Here is a 20,170-nt window from a genome sequence, read left to right on the forward strand (position 1 = left end):
CTTCTTTTTATTTATCCTCTCACTTTATTTGTAAACTAAGTAGACAGTCAGTAGAAGTGGTACAAATATGTCTTTGGACAAACAGTGCTTTTGGACACTTGTGCCCTCAACTGTGGCTATAAAAATATATATCCTTTTTATAAAGAAAGTGAGGAAAAATCAGATAGCATCTGTGGAATATTAAGAACTCTTGTGAAGGAAATATTTGGGTAGATTTTCTTAATCTAAAGCCCAGCTTTGGAAAATGAAAATAATGAAAATGAAAATGATGACTTAGAGTTATATATTTTATAGGTGTCTGATAAGCCTGTATTTATAGGTGTTCTATAAAGATTGTTTTTGAATGAATGAACTGCTATTCATCCAGTTTTCTTTCCATTGAGGATGAAACTCGGAAAAGTAGTAAATTATCTTTAAGTTTATTTATTTTGAAGCACAAACACACACTTACACACACACATGCACGTGAGCAGAGGAGGGGCACAGAGAGAGAGAATCCCAAGCAGGCTCCACGCCTATCCTGGAACCCAATGTGGGGCTTGATCCCATGACCATGAGATCGTGACCTGAGCAGAAATCAAGAGTCGGCCGCTTAACCGACTGAGCCACCCAGGCGCCCCAGCAATAAATTATCTTTAAATGTGCAAGCAATATTTCTCTTTCTATTTGCCTTTATTGCAAAAGGCTTTTCTTTAGCATTCTTGGAAATTATACCAGGAATAGCCACTGATTTTTTCTCAGAAACTGTCTATGACCTTCTATGTCTAAGTATCACATCTACCTTCCATACTCCTCAGCACTCCATTTATCTCTATTATACTGCTTCTCCGACTATACTGGAAGTTCTTGGAGGGCAGGAGTTTAGCAAGTTTTGAATCCCTGCTGTTTAATGTGACATGTGCTCAATCAAACGGGTTGAATGAACAGTTGAAGAATGGGAACAAGGAAAGGTCTTGGGGAAGAAGCAGGGGTGATATGCATTCCCACAGATGCAATGCTGCTAACAGCCATGAGATCAGGATTCCTGTTTGGATGGGACTTACCGCAGAGGGAGGTATCTGAGAGTCCAGAGATCATCATGGCTTTGGTTAAGATTCAGTTCCAGTTGAATGTATTTTCCAAATCCTCCTAAGGCTGTTGGTCTGAGAGAAACTGAAGATAAATGAGTCCAGTGGTTCTTAGTAAGAGAATTACTGTCCTCTGGGGCGGCGGCATTCTGGAAATTATGGGAATGTGTTTTTTTGTTTTTAATATTTGGGGAAGGGTCTCCTATGTCATTTCACAAAGTTGGATCCCGGGATGCTAGATGTCTTGCCATGTGTGAGAGAGCCCTGCACAGCAGATACATATCTATCCTGTACAGATTTCATATTCTCTTAGCTTTGAAACAAACTGCATCTGATGTATGAACACAGATGCTTTTTTTTTATTTATTTATTTTTAAATTTTTTTTTTCAACGTTTATTTATTTTTGGGACAGAGAGAGACAGAGCATGAACGGGGGAGGGGCAGAGAGAGAGGGAGTCACAGAGTCGGAAACAGGCTCCAGGCTCCGAGCCATCAGCCCAGAGCCCGACGCGGGGCTCGAACTCACGGACCGCGAGATCGTGACCTGGCTGAAGTCGGACGCTTAACCGACTGCGCCACCCAGGCGCCCCCACAGATGCTTTTTAATGAAACTTTCATATACAGTCTACTTTCCAGGAAATGCAACTGAGGTGTAAATTGAAAGGAGTATTGTATTTTGCTGTTTGGAAATTTACCAGAAGTTATTCATCATTTCAGAAAATTATGCCCTCGTGCATTGTGCCTCTTGTACCCAGTGATGGGTGCTTCTCTGTCCCGGTGCAGGCATCAGACCGCTTCAGTACATCTGCTACTGTATCATGTCCAAGGACTTCCATAATGAAATATGTATGGTTTTTATAAATTAGTATCCTTTCATTTCTTCCTCCTGCTAGAGTTATTAGAGTGTATACTGAGTTTTTGTGTGAAGGTAGGTTACATAGTTATGAAAACCTTTTTCTGAATTTCTTAGCCAGAAGTATTTTCAGTCTTTTCTTCAGATTTTAGAAAACTAGTGAAGTACATACACCTAATATAATGTAATGGTCTCTGTGGAATATGGGACCTAAAACCAATTACACTGATTTTATTGTAGCACATATTCATAATAGATGGGATAAATAAAACAAATTATTCGCATCAATTCAGGTCGGGGATGGGGCCGTGTGAGTTTAGGAGCCAAACTCTGATAAAAGTTTTCAGGTTTCAGAGCTTGTTGGGCTTTAGAATTGTAGAAAAGAAACTATGGAATGAGTGTATTATCTCTGTGTGGATGGATTAAAGTGCCTATGCATTTCATTTCAGGATAGTAAAAGGGATATTAAAATATTTGGCAGAAAAGGAGATTTAGGATATGATACGGTTAGGGTCCACTGATACAGTTGAAGAGACTCAGACTTTTAACTAGCCATATGCAGTGAATCATGGAATGAGTTATGACTTAGAGTCTGAAATAATTCCCTAAGGGTAGAGTTCATTCATAAAATATTGAAATGTACAAGCCAGGTTATTTATCTCTATTTGCTTTTACAACAAGGGATTGCACTCAGGGCCACTGGTGCTTTGTTGATATGAGAATGTTATTTAGTCCTCTAAAAAATGAAACATAAAACAACAGTTAGAAAAGCCAGATGAACTCTCCAGGTTGTTAAAAGGAGGTTTTGTCCTTTTCCATTTCCCATAAAAGCCCAGCTGTACCTTCTAAAATTGGAACTTATTCATGTGCTCTCCAGGTGCCAGAGCATAAAAATCAAATGTGGAAAAGCTGAAACAAGATATTTCAAAAATAGAAACAGGAAATGGGCATAAGGAAAGAGGTAAATGAAAAGTAAGTAAATGGAAAGGTAGAAAGGAAAGAAAAAAAATAGCCATATGGAAAAACTTTTATGGGGTAAAGTACACGTGTAATTTTATTAAACAGTGAATTTATTGGATAAGAAATGATAATTGTTTTAGATAGGTGCTCAGGTTCATCCATTCAAATTATCTGGCTTATATTTTTACATGTAAAAACTCAAATTTGTGAGTTTTTATCTGGCTGCACTCGAAGCCAGTTAGTAGGAAGTTTGGAATAAAGTAAGATCGACCAGTTCTGAGTGTGGTTTTCTTTGCACACTGAGGACTTAGGCTTAAGCAGAGACTCTGAGGTTGGGGAGAAAGGACACACCTGAGATATGGTTAGAAGGGCACGCAGAAGTACTTGTGGGTGTGGTAACCAGGTAGAGAGCGACAAAGAGAGAGGACAGGGTCGGAGAGCAGAAATCCTAAATCTGCTAAAAAGAGTCTTCTCTTGGAAGAAGTGGAAATGATTAGAAAGAAGAAGATGAGGAATAACGAAGTTCTATTAGATATTTGTGCTTAGGTAACAGAAGCACACCCTGTTGGCAATGTCTGGTGGGCATGTGGATATAAAGGAAATAGTCCAGGAAGTAGCTTTGAACCATCAATTATTTTCATTCCAAGGTTCCATTTCCCTAAAGGCAATCTATGTATAATCAACTCCAGAGAGTTAAAGTTCGTCCCATTTGGAATTTTGGGTCCCAGAGAGAGGTGAGCTCCAGAGAGTTTATTACTGGATGGTGCTTTACAGGAATAGGAAGGAGCAGCCCCTTTGGCGAATTTTCCCTAGTGACTCAGAGTTGGTGGTGGTAAGCAGCATGAAGTCATTCAGACCAGGTTAAATAAACAGGTGAATTAACTAGAGGTATACACGGGTGGATATTATGCCAGACCCCATGACGAGCCAAGAGCTGGAAATCTCTGGGAGTGAAGGAAGCTGTTTTCTTTATCTTGTTCACTGTTGGAAGTTCTTAGAATTGCTATGCTCTATTTCCAAGTAATCTTGTTGGGCCAGCCAAAGGGCAGGGTTATATGACCCACTGCACACTTGGGTAGAGCTGTTGAAACATACACTCTGTAGAGGTTCACCCAAGGCAAGCAATTTGAAAATATGCCTGCTAAATGCCATTGGCAAAACGTTCTACTGGGAATGTAGAGGGCGGTGGGTCCCGAGAAGGTTGGGGGAAATACAGCAAGGCAACAAATTTGCAAAAACATACTGCTGTGTTAGAATGTTGAAACATTTTAAGAAAAGACTGGATATGGGCTTAGTTGATTACCTTTACTCTTAGTTCACCAGATAATGAAAGTAAATATCACTGTTTAGAAGGGAAATTTTTGTCTCATTCCTTAATTTTTAAATTCATTCAACAAGTATTTTTGGAATACCTTCTAAGTGCCTTCCAGTGATTGTTCCAGATGCTGGAATATAGCATTTATCACAATAGTTTTGAGTCTTTGATCTAGAACAGCTTACAATGGGAAGACAGACTATAAGAGATAAATCATTGTGATATGAAAAATATTAGAGCAGGTTAAGGGAAATAGTGACAAATTTTATCTAAGCTGTCAGGGAAGGCAGAGTAACTGTATCATTTACTTCCTTCCTTTATTTATTTTTTTATAAAAAAATTTTTTTAACGTTTATTTATTTTTGAGAGAAAGAGACAGGGCATGATCAGGGGAGGGTCAGAGACAGAGGGAGCTACAGAATCTGAAGCAGGCTCCAGGCTCTGAGCTGTCAGCACAGAGCCCGATGCGGGGCTCGAACTCACGAACCGTGAGATCATGACCTGAGCTGAAGTCGGACGCTCAACCGACTGAGCCACCCAGGCACCCCTACTTCCTTTTTTTTTTTTAATTAATGTTTATTTATTTTTGAGAGCAAGAGAGAGAAACAGTGCAAGCGGTGGAGGGGCAGAGAGAGAGGGAGACACAGAATCTGAAGCAGGCTCCAGGCTCCAAGCTGTCAGCACAAAGCCCAGTGTGGGGCTCACACTCACAGACCACGAGATAATTTACCTGAGCCAGTTGGACACCCGACTGATTGAGCCACCCAGGCATCCCCTCATTTACTTTCTAAGGGAGGTATTTCGAGTATGGAAACAGGCACTGTTTAGTAATTCTGTAATAACAGATGTCAACTGGGACTGTCCCAAGCAACCTGGACAGTAGTCTGGTCACCCCACATCATGATAGTGTGACATAAACAAAGACCGGGAAAAATTGGGAAGCAGGTGATGTATTTATTTAGGGGAAGTGGTCCATGAGGAGGGAATACGTGAACCCTTCTGCACAGACTTTGGGCATTGGGGATTTATAATTTTAGAATTTCTAAAACAAGAAGAGGACTCCACCATGGCATTGCCTTTCCTAGGAATGGCACCTTACGGACTCGCCACACGAGGACTGGCTGACCTGCCCTGTCAGAGCCTGACCACTGACGTAGGTGATTGTCATTGTCAGCATAGGCATAGAAGGATTGCCAGTCAGGAGACAACCTTTTCCACACTGTGGTCACAGAAAGATGGTGCTAAGATGAGGTCACTTTGTGAAAGGCTGAGCTCACCTTGTGGCTCTGTTTTGAGAAGCCTTTTCTGTCTAGACATGTGGCTCAACCGAAGCCTGAAGCTCCTGAAGGGTAAACTGCTGCCTCTTCCTTCTGGGTGTGACCTTTGCCTCACACATGAGCCTCTGCTTCTAGGTGCCCTCAAAGAGCTTGGGCTGCTCGCCCTGCGGCTGTTGGCTGTCACGGCTCCGTTCGTTGAGCACAATGCAACTGCCTTCCTGTGGCTACCTCTTCTCCACAGGTCTTGCTCAGCTAGGTGGGATCATGTTCTGTTAAGAAACCATATTCTGGGGTTAGTCAGCTGGGGAGCCCAGCAGCTTGGAGAATTTGGGTGTTATGGCATATTAGGTGCTCCTCCTCCTCCTCCCCTTCATCATCATAAAGTACCCATGGGCACAAAGGGATTATTCTGGATAACAGTAGGCAACAGCACATTAAGATGAAAAGCTGTTACTCATTGGGGTGTACTTTTGCCAGACATTAGAAACCATTAGGCATTAAACACTCAAATTTTCACTCACGTGTGAGACAGGTATAATGCTATTAGGTTTATCCCTGGGAAGTTTCTGAGACTCTATCATTTCTGACCTACAGAAATGACATTTTCATATGGGTTTGGACCCAAGAGTTTACAGGCAAAGAAAGTTCAGGGATGTTAAGAAAAATAAACTTACCAACGTTGCACACCTTGACTCAGAACTGGTATTTTAATGCCAGCCAGTTGGCTTCTGGGTCTACAGTCCTTGCACTTTGCCTCCCTGACAGCTGTGTCCCATATAAAATAGATGAATTGCTTCTTTCTTTGGAGAGCTTCAGGATAGAGCGCACAGATGCAGACGCATTCACAGAGCCTATGAAACCCCCTAATCCTGCACAGAACTGACCCACTGCTGGAATATTAAGACCTGAGGGAGAGACCCTAATACGCAAGCTCATAAACACTAAGAGGCCACTGTGAAGTCAGAAAGAAAAGGGGAGGTGGGCAAAAGAGTCAGTTCGGAGGGGATCCTGTTAAGAGAATATACAGGGACATTGCTCTGATGTGGATGTGAAACAGGAGCCTTCCAGAAGCTGGCACCAGTTCCCAGTGGGGGTTCCTCACAACACAAGTTCTTCAAGAGACATCTGAACCAAATAGGCTGGGAAACTGACTGTATTCTCCTGCAATCAGACCAGAACCAGTAATGGGAATGAGACTGGGAACTAAGGAACATTTCTCTGTTTCTCTGTCCTTCCAGCACCCTCCAACCCCAAACTCTGCTTCTGTTTTCCTCTGGATATCTGCATTTCCTCTTTCCCTCTTTTACAAATGGCTTTCTCTGTTTCTTCATGCGTGAATAATTATCTGAGAATGACCCTAAATTTCAGTGCCCACAGACACTGATGAGAATCACTGCATGAAGTTAGAAATTCTGCAGAGACAAAGCCGAATGATTAGGGTTAGGTCGGAGGTCTCCTGAGGCCAGGGAGAGGTTCCATGCACACTCCCTAAGAGGGGACATAGTACAGTAGGCAAATGGACTTGTTTCCAATAATTGGTTTCAAGCCAAACTGAGAAGCTAGAGAAGTCCACTTTCATATTTGCTTATTTTCCTCTTCTGTTGTGTCTGTGCTTAGTCAGTAATCTTCACAGTCTACCCCACAATTGGGTCTATCTTCCCTCTTCCCAAGCTGTCCCATACCACAGGAGGCTATATACTAGCTGTGCTTCGGGTAATAGTTTTCTGAGTTTGCAAATGATTACATATTTGGCTGCCAACATATCACCTGATTGAAAATTAAAGTTTTTTTTTTCTCACTAAGAAGGTATTTGGATGATCATTTTGCAAATCGGCTTCTTCAGATCCTATTTCTTTGACCCAGTGTGAAGGACACAGCACGTGAGAGCCATCGGAAGCTAAAGCACAAAACGGATACAAAATCTCACTATCATGACTTCATGATGAGTTGAGAGGCACCTGGACAGCAGAGTAGAAGGTGCTTCTCAAGATTTTGGTCTCAGCTGTCCTTGGTCATCTTTTAGATTACAGAATTTCAGTTGATGATCATTGCCTATTTCTAATAGGAATAAGAAATCTGACCAAAGAATAAAGTTGATGATGCTAGGTCATTTTCTGTACCCCCTCATTGATACTTCTTTGGAGTGTGTGTACTGTGCTGGCTGAGTGTGGTTGTTTTGTTTTGTTTTGTTTTGTTTTGTTTTGTTTTGTTTTGTTTGTTTTCTCTTTTGAACAGATGCCTGTAACAAAAAGTTAGCTGGGTTTCAGGGATGGCTAATGTCTCTACGGGCTGTAGAATGTTATTAAGGCTTGATTGCAATCTCCCGACATGATAAAACTGAATTAAAGAACAGGAACTGCCTGCTTGGCAGCGCTGAGGGCAGTTGGAAAGCTCAGCAAGGAACAGGCATTAGGGAAGAAAGAATGCTGACAGAAGCTGGGCAGGCAGACAGGGCTATTTAATTCAGAGGGGTGGGTGTTAATTAATTTATTTTGGGTGAGGGAGATCTGATTTCTGAGCTAGACTACAAGCTGTTGCCGGTGTAGTTGGGGACAATATCCTAACAGCTGTAGGAATATCATCCATCGTCTGGGTGGCTGACCTCATATCCTATCCATCTTCCTGTGTCCAGACTCACCGTGCTGTGTCAGTTGGATGCCAACAGCTCAGTTTTCTTACCCTTCCATGTTACTCTTGTCTTTTGCTTGTCTCTGTTTCTTGTATCTCCAAGAACTCCCCTGAAGCCCCAAAATGATCCATGAAAGGAAGAAGGTAGAAAGAAGGAAACCAGGAGTGAGTTGGAAGTTAGCACTCCTTCTAAAATGGCATATTTTTCAATGTATGAAATCTTGGCTTCCTATCCTTTTAAGATGGGTCAACTGCTATTCAGAAAAAAAGGTTAGTCATTAAAATTCACCAAAGCAAATGTCAGGCTTGCAGCCTCCTGATTTTCTATCTGGTCTCTGATTTCTCACTGTGAAAAATTACTTTCTCTCAATTCCATTGTTTCACATAACAAAGGGCACATCTAATGATGTCTTCCCACATGCAGTTCCATGGAGGCGTTTATTATAGTAATTAATTTTTCAAAGGTAAAAAAAATGGTAAGATGTATTATGAAATACAAACAGAAAGGCATGAAAATTTGGGGGTGATATTTTAGAAGTTATTTTGATGTAGTGGGAAAAGCACTGGGTCTGGGTACCAAAGCTCTGGTCCAAGCAAGTCCCTTAAAAGTCTAAGGAGTCCTGTATATATTTGTTAAAACTCATCAATCAGTAGCACTAAAAGGGTGAATTTTATTGTGTGTGAATTAACCTGTATAAACAGAACGTGAAAATCTGAGGAATAACTATATTTAGTAAGTATGAGGATAAAACACACTCATCTGAAAATACAGAAACGCACAAAAAAGTAAAAACTAGCCATAACACATCAACTGTAAGATAATCACATATCTATGTTTGGTTACAGTGAGGTGAGTTAATGACATTGTGCTCTTCAGGGTCCTCTGTCATCACTGGGCCATGCAGAGCCCCTCATTTCCTGCTTCACGTCTTCTCACTCTTATCTCCCTCTTCTGTCTTATGTAGACGTACAGAATACACTTTGATTTCTATCACTCTTGTCAAATTTGTAGTGCTGCTTTGTGCATGCATTTGTTTTTATTCTGCTTAAATTGTACGTTAGTGTCTGTAGAACCCATTCGATTTCTAAATTATTTCAGTCAATACCAGTACTATGTATTAAAGGTACATAGAGTTATGTGTGAACTTAGCTCATTGATCCCTATTTCTACATAGCATTTACAGGGCTATTGTTTCCAGTTTCCCACAACCCCACACAATATTGAAACAAACCTCCTCATACATGTCCCCTTAACGGACCTTGAGGTAACATCTCTAGGTTATATAATTCTGAGTGGGTTTCCTGGGTCTTGGGATCCAGAACGGTTCCATGAGTGTATACACCCATCAGTAATTTTAGGAGGCTTTCAATTTTCCACATCCTCCAACATTTATGTATTTAATTAGTTTTCTGTCTGTATTTTTTTAAATATAAATTTTCTTTTGTAATTTACTTTTAAACTGTTTTACTGTGACTTTTTTATTATTTAAAATAATATTCTGGGGCACCTGGGTGGCTCAGTCGGTTGAGCGTCCGACTTCAGCTCAGGTCATGATCTCACAGTCCGTGGGTTCGAGCCCCGTGTCGGGCTCTGGGCTGATGGCTCAGAGCCTGGAGCCTGCTTCCGATTCTGTAGCTCCCTCTCTCTCTGCCCCTCCCCCGTGCATGCTCTGTCTCTCTCTGTCCCAAAAATAAATAAACGTTAAAAAAAAATATTCTATGTTGTATTCAAAGCTAGACCTTAATTATTGGACTGTTGTCATTTGTTTAGCCGATAGCCTGTTTTGTGATATACTTCTAAGATAGGACATAAACAAGTGTACAGTTAAGGCAACATAATTATCAAATTAATAAGTTGTATTACTGATATTTGGACATGGGTAGGGATCTACTTCTTACCAGTGGTGGAGTATTCCTAAGTGTAACTCTTTGGTTAGAGGAAACTAATGAAACTTTGACTGTATTAAGAGAAATAATTCAGTCGGTAAAATGATAAACTAAAGAGAAATGGAAACCTGCTTCTGGAGCAATCCTGTACAGGATACGTTCTGACAGTTAAGTTGCTGTGCTTGCATTTAGTCAATGAAATAAAAAACAACTATCAGGTATAACATGCCTCTTATGTAGAGGAAGTCTCATTGGCCAAATTACCTTATGATAGAAGATATTTTTAAAAAATTTCTCCATTCAGGGGCTCCTGGGTGGCTCAGTCAGTGAAATGTCAGACTTCAGCTCAGGTCATGATCTCACAGTTCGTGGGTTCGAGCCCCGCATTGGGCTCTGTGCTGACAACTCAGAGCCTGGAGCCTGCTTCAGGTTCTGTGTCTCCCTCTCTCTCTGCCTCTCCCCCACTCTCTCTCTCTCTCAAAAATAAATAACATTAAAAAATTTTTTTTAAATTCTCCATTCAGCCATACGTTTACTTCTTTACATGCTAAACTTCCTTGTATGTTTTTTTTTACAAAGTTGAATAAAATTAAGCCAACAGTTATGTTAAATTCTACAGTGATTCGATATTTTCAGGTGTCTGATGTACATATTGATTATTCTTCCATTACTCACACCATCTCTGATACAAACACTCCAGTTTTTAATGAATGTTAGTCTGATACTCTGAGAGCATCAATGATTTTCTGTACACTGGTTTTGGAGAATTCAGTATTGGCATGTTGAGCAAGAGAGTTGATATTAAGAAGTATTTATTTTAGCGTACAAAGATGAAATAGATCCGTATTCTGGTTAAGAATTCTCCTTTGAAAGAGTCTTCAGCTTTTTATACTGAAGATTTTTTATGCATCTAGCGTACATCATGATCGACATAAAAGGAATACTAGAAATCCTAGTGTAAGAAAAAGAAAGATAAGAGGGCTGGTCATGATTCTTTTCTAAAATGTAACATTCTGCATTTGTCTGAGATTTCGTTAGACTTTTATATAAGGGCTGATGAGGAAAACCGAAAGAGATGAAGTAACCATCAGTGAAAATGTTCTTTTTTGATGATAGGATATTATTCACTATGCACTGTGCTAGTCAGGACACCATAGTTCAAGTCATTTATTTGTGAAGGACAAATATATTTCTTAATAAGGGAGCGCAAAGCAGACTGTATACTAGGACATGCCTCACTTTTTCTTGTGTATTTACTCAGAACAAAGAGGAGTATTTTCTGTGAAGAACATTATTTTTTTGAGTTACTGCCATTTAAGCACACATGATCGCAGAAACCTTGGGAACTTTTGGAGGTTAAGGTATTTATGTTCAAATCACTCTGTGTTGGTGTTTGAGCTGGATGTCAACCTGGAGAGGAAGAAGTAGAACAGACCACTTTCTGTGTCACTGGAGATTAGCCTTGTTTGTATTTGTATAGGCAGGGCCAAGGGCAATGCCGGGTACAAGAAACCTACTAAAAAGTATTTGCTGAGAAATGAATGGGTTGGGAAGTTAAGCAGTTGAGTTTGTGAGGGACAAAGTGAAAATACAAAGATGGGGATTGGTTTTCTGGCTTTCTGAAAGGTTAGTGGCATTCAGCTTCAATTCACATGTTTCATTTATGTCAGACTTAGACTGTAGATGAAACTCAGATGTTTCACTTATGGAGGACTCAGATGTTTCATTTATGTAGGACTCAGATTGGTGGGATAAGCAATGAATTAGGAAGAATTTTATCTCATTGTGCCTCATTTCCTTCAGTCTGGGGGTTGGATATATTAATATTTACCTCCTATCTTTATTCTTTTTCTGAATTATTTTGAATTTATTGTATGTTGCTATGTTGTATGCATTTTTGTAGCCTTCTTTTAGTCCCTACGAGAATTGGGTGAATATAAATTGAAATAATAATAGCTGTTTTGTTTTAAATCAAATTAGATACCCTATTAGTAAGGCCTCATAAATTCATCATTAAGCAAACATTTATAAACATATGAGAGGTTATTATTAACACACCTTCTGCTCATTACTATTTTTTTAAGTTTATTTTGAGAGAGACGGAGACAGCACAAGAGGGGGAGGGGCAGAGAGAATCCCAAGCAGGCTCCATGCTGTTAGTTCAGAGCCCAATGTGGGGCTTGAACCTACGAACCACAAGATCATGACCTGAGCCAAAACCAAGAGCTGGACTCTTAACCGACTGAGCCACCCAGGCGCCCCTCTGCTCATTACTATTTTAAGTGAAATAAAAGGTCATTTTCCCCCAATGTAAGTCACAGCTAATGCACTGCCCCAGCTCCTCATTCTACATGTCCATGTTAGAATTAGTGCATGACTCACCATTTAGTACCAATGTACCCATCTGTAAAGTGGGTGTTTTGTAATCCCCTATTGTCAGGAGTGTTATGAAATTAAATCAAACAGACAGTGTTCTCTGCGTGTTTTACCCAGTTCATTCCTTCCCACCCTCACCTTGCTGGTGGAGACTTCCTGTTATGTACCTATCATGTATGCTGTGAGATGTACTCAATACTGGCAAGAGAACATCTTGGGGATTTCAGGGATGCTCCCTTCTGAAATATCTGAAAGACCTGAGGATGTCCTCATGGGGGGGTGAGAGGAGCCAGATTCAGTGGCTTTGACCCCACAGTGCCAACCGAATGGAACCAGAGTCCTGGGAAGAGAGCAGACAGGCAGAAAAGGAGGAGGATAGTGGGGAGATGGGAGTGGCGAGGAAGAAACGTTCGATGCCTCTCTGAGGCTGACTTCATTGGATAGAAAGGTGACCCCATGCTGATAGCAAATAAATTAATAGCCCATCCTCTGGATCCCAGTGTGTTCCAGACCTCTAATAAGAATGCATCCTTCCTGGTAATGAAGTTCTTTCTTGCCTGTGCCTCTGGATGTTGCACAGCATTAAATAAAAGTTGCATGTACATGGGAATTGTAGCATATGCCCATATTTCATTGAATCTAAGATGCTGTCATCTGGAGGATGCATCCTTATTTTATGAACCACCGAGAAAGAAAAAAAAAAAAAAAAGCCCTGCTAATTTAACCATGGCATGATATTTTAGTATGGCTTGACAATTTTAAACATATGGAAAAAGCTCTTTCAGATGTATTTATATAGATATTGTTCTCATATATCACTCTTAAGGATACATATAAAGGCAAATAAATATAAAATAAATTGATTAGGATATTCCTAAATGTGTTTGCACTCAGTTTGAGTCTTGTTAACCACTTTTCCCCTCAGAGTCATTGATGTATGTGATTTTTCACACAAGTCCTTCCTGCAGTCAAAAGCATTGGTGATGCAGTGTTTATTAAAAGTGTACTTTGCTCTTGTCTTGGGTTTTCTTAAAAAAAATTTTTTTTAATGTTTATTTTTGAGAGAGAGAGACAGAGCATGAGCAGGGGAGGGGCAGAGAGAGAGGGAAACAGAATCTGAAACAGGCTCCAGGCTCTGAGCTGTCAGCACAGAGCCCGACATGGGGCTCGAACCCACAAACCGTGATCAGGACCTGAGCTGAAGTCGGACGCTTAGCCAACTGAGCCACCCAGGGGCCCCAGTGTCTTGGATTTTCTTCCAAGCCAGTGAAACCAGTCTATAAGTTTTAATGTGCAGGCAGTTATGTCATGACTGTCACAGACTGATCTGAGGGTCAGATGCCCACCAATTTCAGAGATGTTAACATGTGAGAAAATGCACATCTTAGAACTGGTAAGACCCGGCATAAATCCTCAACGGTGCTAAGGTGCCCAGATCCGTTTATGAAGTACCTGAAAAGCACTCTGGGTTGAGCCTTTCACATTTATGCAATGGTGAACATATGATTCAGGCTTCCACAGCCTGTGAAAATAAATGATTCCTAAATTATAGTAGCTCAGAGCCTCCAACAGATGGATGGCTGGACCTCAGGGTCCCTTGCTCCAAAGCCTCCAGAATTATTTCAGGAGAGGGGGTTCAGTGAGTCTCACATGGAAAACTGCACAGCCTCAGGTGGCATGCTCTTCCCCTTTGGCTCATGCTTATCAATACCCATTGGCCCCCAAGCTGCCTGGACAGGTCTAGCAGATGTCAGCCGCTGCCCCTGCCCCTTGTGAAGCCACAGTGTCGGTGCCCAGGTTGTTACCTTCTAATGTTCCAGTGATTGGATTATTGATCTCCAGAGTGTCAAGGATGTGGCAGTTGTCATGCATAAGTGTGGACAATGGTTTCCTTAACTCCTCATCCTATTTTACTCCCTGGCTCTCAAAGCATCGAGGCTTACCCCTGGAGTCCATTGAATCTTCCAAGAGACTCCCAGCTTCCAGAGCTAATGGTGGGCAGTCAGTATAAATGATTAATGAATTTTTATTTCGTTTCTAATATGACATATATTCATACTGGAAAAAAGGTTCTTTATGCAAACAGAGCAGATCAAAGCCAAATCAGGTTCGTTTAAGAGTTCCAGGTTTATATATACAAAAGCTTTGGAAACTGCATTAACTCGTTTGCAAAAGACGATGCAAAAAGAGATATCTGCAAAGGTCCCCCTTTTAAATGTGTAATAGATACTTTGGGAGATTTGACTGAACCCTGTGCTGTCTGGGGTGGTGTGCCTTTTCAGCCACAGAGCTCATAATCCATTTTGCATTATGCCTTCTCTTTAAGGGAACTTGCCTGGTCTTGTGGACCACTTGTGTGCTCTTACAGAACTTTCTATTATATCTGTGGACTTGAAACCACAATCCCACAAGGAAAACAGAAACTCTAGATCTCTGAACGAATGCAGTTGTGTTTTGTTTTTTTTTTTTTTCTGTCTTGGCTCCCTGTTTTTCCTCTCTTGCCAGTTTTAACCTTCACGTCAGACAGTAGAATCAGCAGCCCCCTGTTACCCTGGCAACAGTGGTAGGCTAATAGAATTGGGTTGTCCCAAGGCTCCATTCTGGCATTATGCTTTTGGAAGAAAAACAACAACATGATTATGAAATACAATTTGTGGTAAATTTATGGCATTTATTGGTAAAAGATAACGTATGTCAAATTTTCAGTGATTCAAAAAAAATTCAGCCACAGGAATAAGAAAGGAAGTGTGTCTCAAGATAAGGATTTCTTTAATATATATTTTCCAGTCAGCTTTGCATGTTTCTCTTGATATTTTATTTTTTTCATCAACCTAAAACTATTGACTGAGAAAAATTTAGCAGGGTAGTCTCTGAGAGCATTGCTATTTACCTGAATAGATTTAAAAATCTGTAAGGATCTTTTACATTTTCTGCAAGCACATTCTCCTGGAAAAATAAATCGCCACTCTAGGGATTTGCATGGGATTTACATTCTCATGCTACCACATTCAGCACTGATGTTCTGTTAAAATCCACTGCTGATTTGAAAAACTGATTTTAGTTTTCTAGGCTGATGTTTCTAAGACTGTGACTCTATTTCTCTGTTCTCTTATTTCTATCCTGATTCTGGAAATATCTCAGGGATGAACTCTGGTCTTTATGATACTTAGGAGGATACCTTGAGTATCTCTGGATCTGATTCAGCGTTTTTAATGCTTTATTCATTAATCTTTATTCTCAGGTGCCACATTCATTCATTCTATCCAACCTTTTCTCCATCCCATGGTAGTTGTATTTCCTTGGATGGTTCCAGGCAGAATTGTGAGAAGTATACTTCCCATGTGTAGGATAAATGTATGCATAATTTAGTTCATTGATTATCTCTTTATTGGGAATTAAGAGGTGTTGAATCCGTCCACCAATATCCTGGAGTAATAATGCAGTTAGTTTAAAAATCTTTCTACCGAGGGGATCCTGAGTGGCTCAGTTGGTTAAGCGTCCAATTTCAGCTCAGGTCATGATCTCACAATCTCATGGTTCCTGAGTTTGAGCCCTGCGTTGGGCTTTCTGCTGACAGCTCAGAGCCTGAAGCCTGCATCAGATTCTGTGTCTCCCTCTCTCTCTCTCTCTCTCTCTCTCTCTCTCTGTCTTTCTCCTCACACTCTGTCTCTTCTCAAAAATAAATAAACATTAAAAAATTAAAAAACAATCTTTCTACCGTAAGACATATCTTATGGGTATTCTCCATAGTGACAATCTGATTGAAGAAGGATATAAAAGTGATTTTTCTCCCAGTTTGAAGAATCTTAGCCACACAGTACACATGAAATTCCTTATTCAGGGGAAAAGAGTCAAGTCCTTGTTTCATGCTTGAGAAACATACTTGCATAAGCCTGAGCTTATAGCTACTTGGTGCTAAGTGGATTGGATGTTTGAATCCCTTGGCTTTTATAAGCTGAAGGCAGCCAAGTCAAGTTTTTAGCACTAAATAGGTAAACTTGATTTATTTCTCTTTGATTTTCTTTCTGGGACTTGGATTCTATAGACAGAATACACTATTTACTCTGCCATCCAACAATTTGTAATGTAGTGTAGATGGTGCCTTTAAGGACACCAATAACTTTATAGGACTCAGATATTTTTGCCTGAAGAGTAAACATTATTTCCCACCTCACATATGGACCAGAAGCAGGACAGAAAGAGATGGAAGTAATCATGTCAGTGGTTAGTTACCTCTCTCCTAGAATGTGAGGTCAGTTTGTTCTGACATTAAAATCCAACTAATTTTTTTTTTAATTTTTTTTTCAATGTTTATTTATTTTTGGGACAGAGAGAGACAGAGCATGAACGGGGGAGGGGCAGAGAGAGGGAGACACAGAATCAGAAACAGGCTCCAGGCTCTGAGCCATCAGCGCAGAGCCTGACGCGGGGCTTGAACTCACGGACCGCGAGGTCGTGACCTGGCTGAAGTCGGATGCTTAACCGACTGCGCCACCCAGGCGCCCCAAAATCCAACTAATTTTAATTCAGCAAACATTTTTCTGAGCACTGTTTATATGCAAAACACTCTGCAAGATACAGAGGGGAATCAAAGAAGAAAATTGAACTGTTAAAGTCCATTCGGGGAAGTCGTTTCTCTGGGGACTCTTTATTGATCTTCCTTCATCTGTGGTTGTGCTAATTTTAGAGAGTTTATATAATTATCCGATGGAAATGCTGGGCTGCATGTTGAATCCATAGCTGGGCAGCGTGGGATTCTGACACAGCCGCGGCCGCTCAGGATCCATAGTGACCGGAAGTAAGCCAGCACTGAAGCCTTCTGCCCCCAGTACAGCATTTAATATATGATGAACTCTCAGTCCGGAGATGTAAAGAGTGAACAAGGCTTTGGAAACTGGAGCCCTTCTCCAGGGTCTTAGTGATGACAGACTGGTTCAGCCTTGAAGCCCCAGAATCAGACGAAAAACAGAATGGGATTGCCTTGACTTCCATCAATTAGTTTCATCTGGTTCCATTTTCTCACTGTCCTCCAAAGTATATGTAGCTAGTTCAAGTAACTGAAAGAATTTATGGTTATCATTTGTTGAGCAGCATGCTAAGCAGTTCATATACCTCATTTTGTTTAATCTTCTCAAACACTCTATGCAATAGGAACTACTATCTGACATATGAGGAAACTGAGGCTCAAGGTCACTTAGAGGGTGGCTGATCCAAGATTCAAACCCAGAATCATGTATACCCACAGCCCCCATTCATAACTAATCTATAAACTAAGAAAGCCTGCATCTTTCGTGTTATGTAACAATAAAATAGTCCTGTTTTCAAAGAATAAATTCTTAAATGCACTTAGTTTCTTCTCTAATTAGAAGCTCTCTGTGCTTCAAATTAATATTTGAACTGTGAATTTTGATTTGCAAAGTCATGTTTGTTAAAAAGGGTTCAATATTGTATATGCTGAAAAGTTTCAGAGACAGTTTATTTTCCCTATTTCACTGGTGGTTAGTAAATCTCCTTCCCCCTCTAGTCACCATGTAGTTAGAATATAAAAATCAATAGGTTCTCTCCATCCAAACAGAAGTTCTGAGAACAGTACTGGGGAGTGAGTCATGGCTTATTGCTTCTCTGTTGACAAATGTTGCTGGAGAAAAGACAATTACTTTGTTAATGACTGTCAGAGTTTCTGCTTCACATTCAGTGACCAATTTTTACTGTTTTGAAGACCAAAAAACAAAACAGTGAATGTGATAGTTATAAAATAGCAGCAAATGGAGACATGTGCATATATACTATGATTCAAGGGAATCTTAAAAATTGTGCTCCAAAAGCCAGGAATATGGTTAAAATTATTTTTTACCATGTAGTGTTAATCACACACAGAATAGTATGTGGGGCAATATTTGGAGATGGAATGAGTGAAAGAATAATTAAATTTTAATGTCCTGCTTTCTCTACAAATAAGGAAATAATTAGATATTCTACTTAAAAAACCAACACCAACAAGAAATATCCGGGCTTAGCTCTAGCTGCTAGGTTATCATTTCTACTGGGAACTGAACAAGGGGCATTTATTTTGTCTTTGAATTGCTCATTAATTGTATTTTCCAAAGTAGTTCTAGTTTGGTTAATACAACATTCTATCCTCTATTTAGATTCTAGAATTTATAACTTACTATTTTAAACAAACATGTCCATTGGTGTTAAACTTATGAGTATTGGAAATATTTCTATATTGGTAATACGGTTTCTAAGTTTTTGGTTCAAGTTTTGAGGGGGTTGCATAAATTAAGGATTAGGTTAAAAAGCAAAAGTCTTGTTAGTATTGTCCTTTTTTAAAAAAAAAGTTTATTTATTTATTTTGAGAGAGAGAGAGAGAGAGGGAGAGAGAGAGAGAGAGAGAGAGAGAGAATCCCAAGCAGACTCTGTGCCATCAGCACAGAGCCCAACACAGGGCTCGAACCCACAAACTGTGAGATCATGACCTGAGCCGAAATCGAGACCCAGATGCTCAACTGACTGAGCCACCCAGGTGCCTCAGTATTGTCCTTTTGAGAAGGGCTTTGTAGGATGGAAGTCATAGTTATTTTCAGCCACTCTGCTTTTATTTAGTTCTTTGAACAAACCTGCTGCGTTTTGGTCTCAGGGCCTTTACACATGCCACCACAGCTGAGGAACTATCTCCAACTACTCCTGCCCACCTCAAACCTTTACGTGAGCAATCTCTTCTACTGTCTGCTTTTCAGAGAGGCTGACTGTAACTATTTCATCTGAGAAGGTTCCCTTCTTTTATCATTTCTTGTTATACCCATATCTTTTTCTTAGTAATGCTTATCATTTTTATTATATCTTTATTTGTTTATTATACGTTATCTATTTCTAAAGGCACAGAATGTGCCTGTTGTGTTCACCTGTATAGATCCAGCAACTCTCTGATGTTTATTAGGGGTTCGATAAATATTGTTAAATGAATAAATGATTGAAAGAGTACATCCGAAGGAAGAGATGAAGGAACTTCTTTCTGAAGGGAGGATGCTAACCTGGCAAAGTGATTTAAAAATAGGGAAAAATAAACTGATTCTGGGAAAAGGTGGCTGATGGAGTAGTTAGAAGTTGCTATATTAACATCCAGCAGCTGGGAACCAATTGTAAGCAGAATAAGAGTGGAGAGTGCTGCTAACAGTATTGATGTCTTTTATTGGAGATGACTGGAAACTTGGCTATTTCAAGGAAATGGGATTATATGTTAGTTTAAGATACACTACATTGAGCTCTAGCTGTTTTGTTTAAGCATATGTTACCAATGGAAGGCATGGGCATACTTTTACATATCTTTATATTTACCATAGTGTCTTACTGTGTCTTATCCTTGGGTGGCACTCAGTAGATACTGATGGAATACTCATTGCCTGAATGAAAGAATAGTTACAAAGCTATCCACTGAAAAGAGCACCTTAATTTTTAATTTTTTTAATCTTTATTTTTGAGAGAGAGAGAGAGAGTGAGCAGAGGAGGGGCAGAGAGAGAGGGAGACACAGAATCTGAAGCAGGCTCTAGGCTTTGAGCTTTTAGTACAGAGCCTGATGCAGGGCTCAAACTCACAATCTGTGAGATATGACCTGAGCAGAAGTCGGACGCTTAACCGACTGAGCCACCCAGTGCCCCTAGAGCACCTTAATTTTCATTTTAGCTTAAGATAAGTATGTGAATCACAGTTATCAAGGCATAGTCTCACACCAGCAGATACCCCCTTATACTTGTAGCAGGCTGGTTTCCAGTTTACAGGACTTTCAGTTCATCCATAAAAGAGAG

Source organism: Lynx rufus, unplaced genomic scaffold (genome assembly GCF_022079265.1).
Source record: "Lynx rufus isolate CCGP_SWC_20201006 ecotype Redwood Valley unplaced genomic scaffold, mLynRuf1.p SCAF_3, whole genome shotgun sequence".
Lineage (NCBI taxonomy): Eukaryota > Metazoa > Chordata > Mammalia > Carnivora > Felidae > Lynx > Lynx rufus.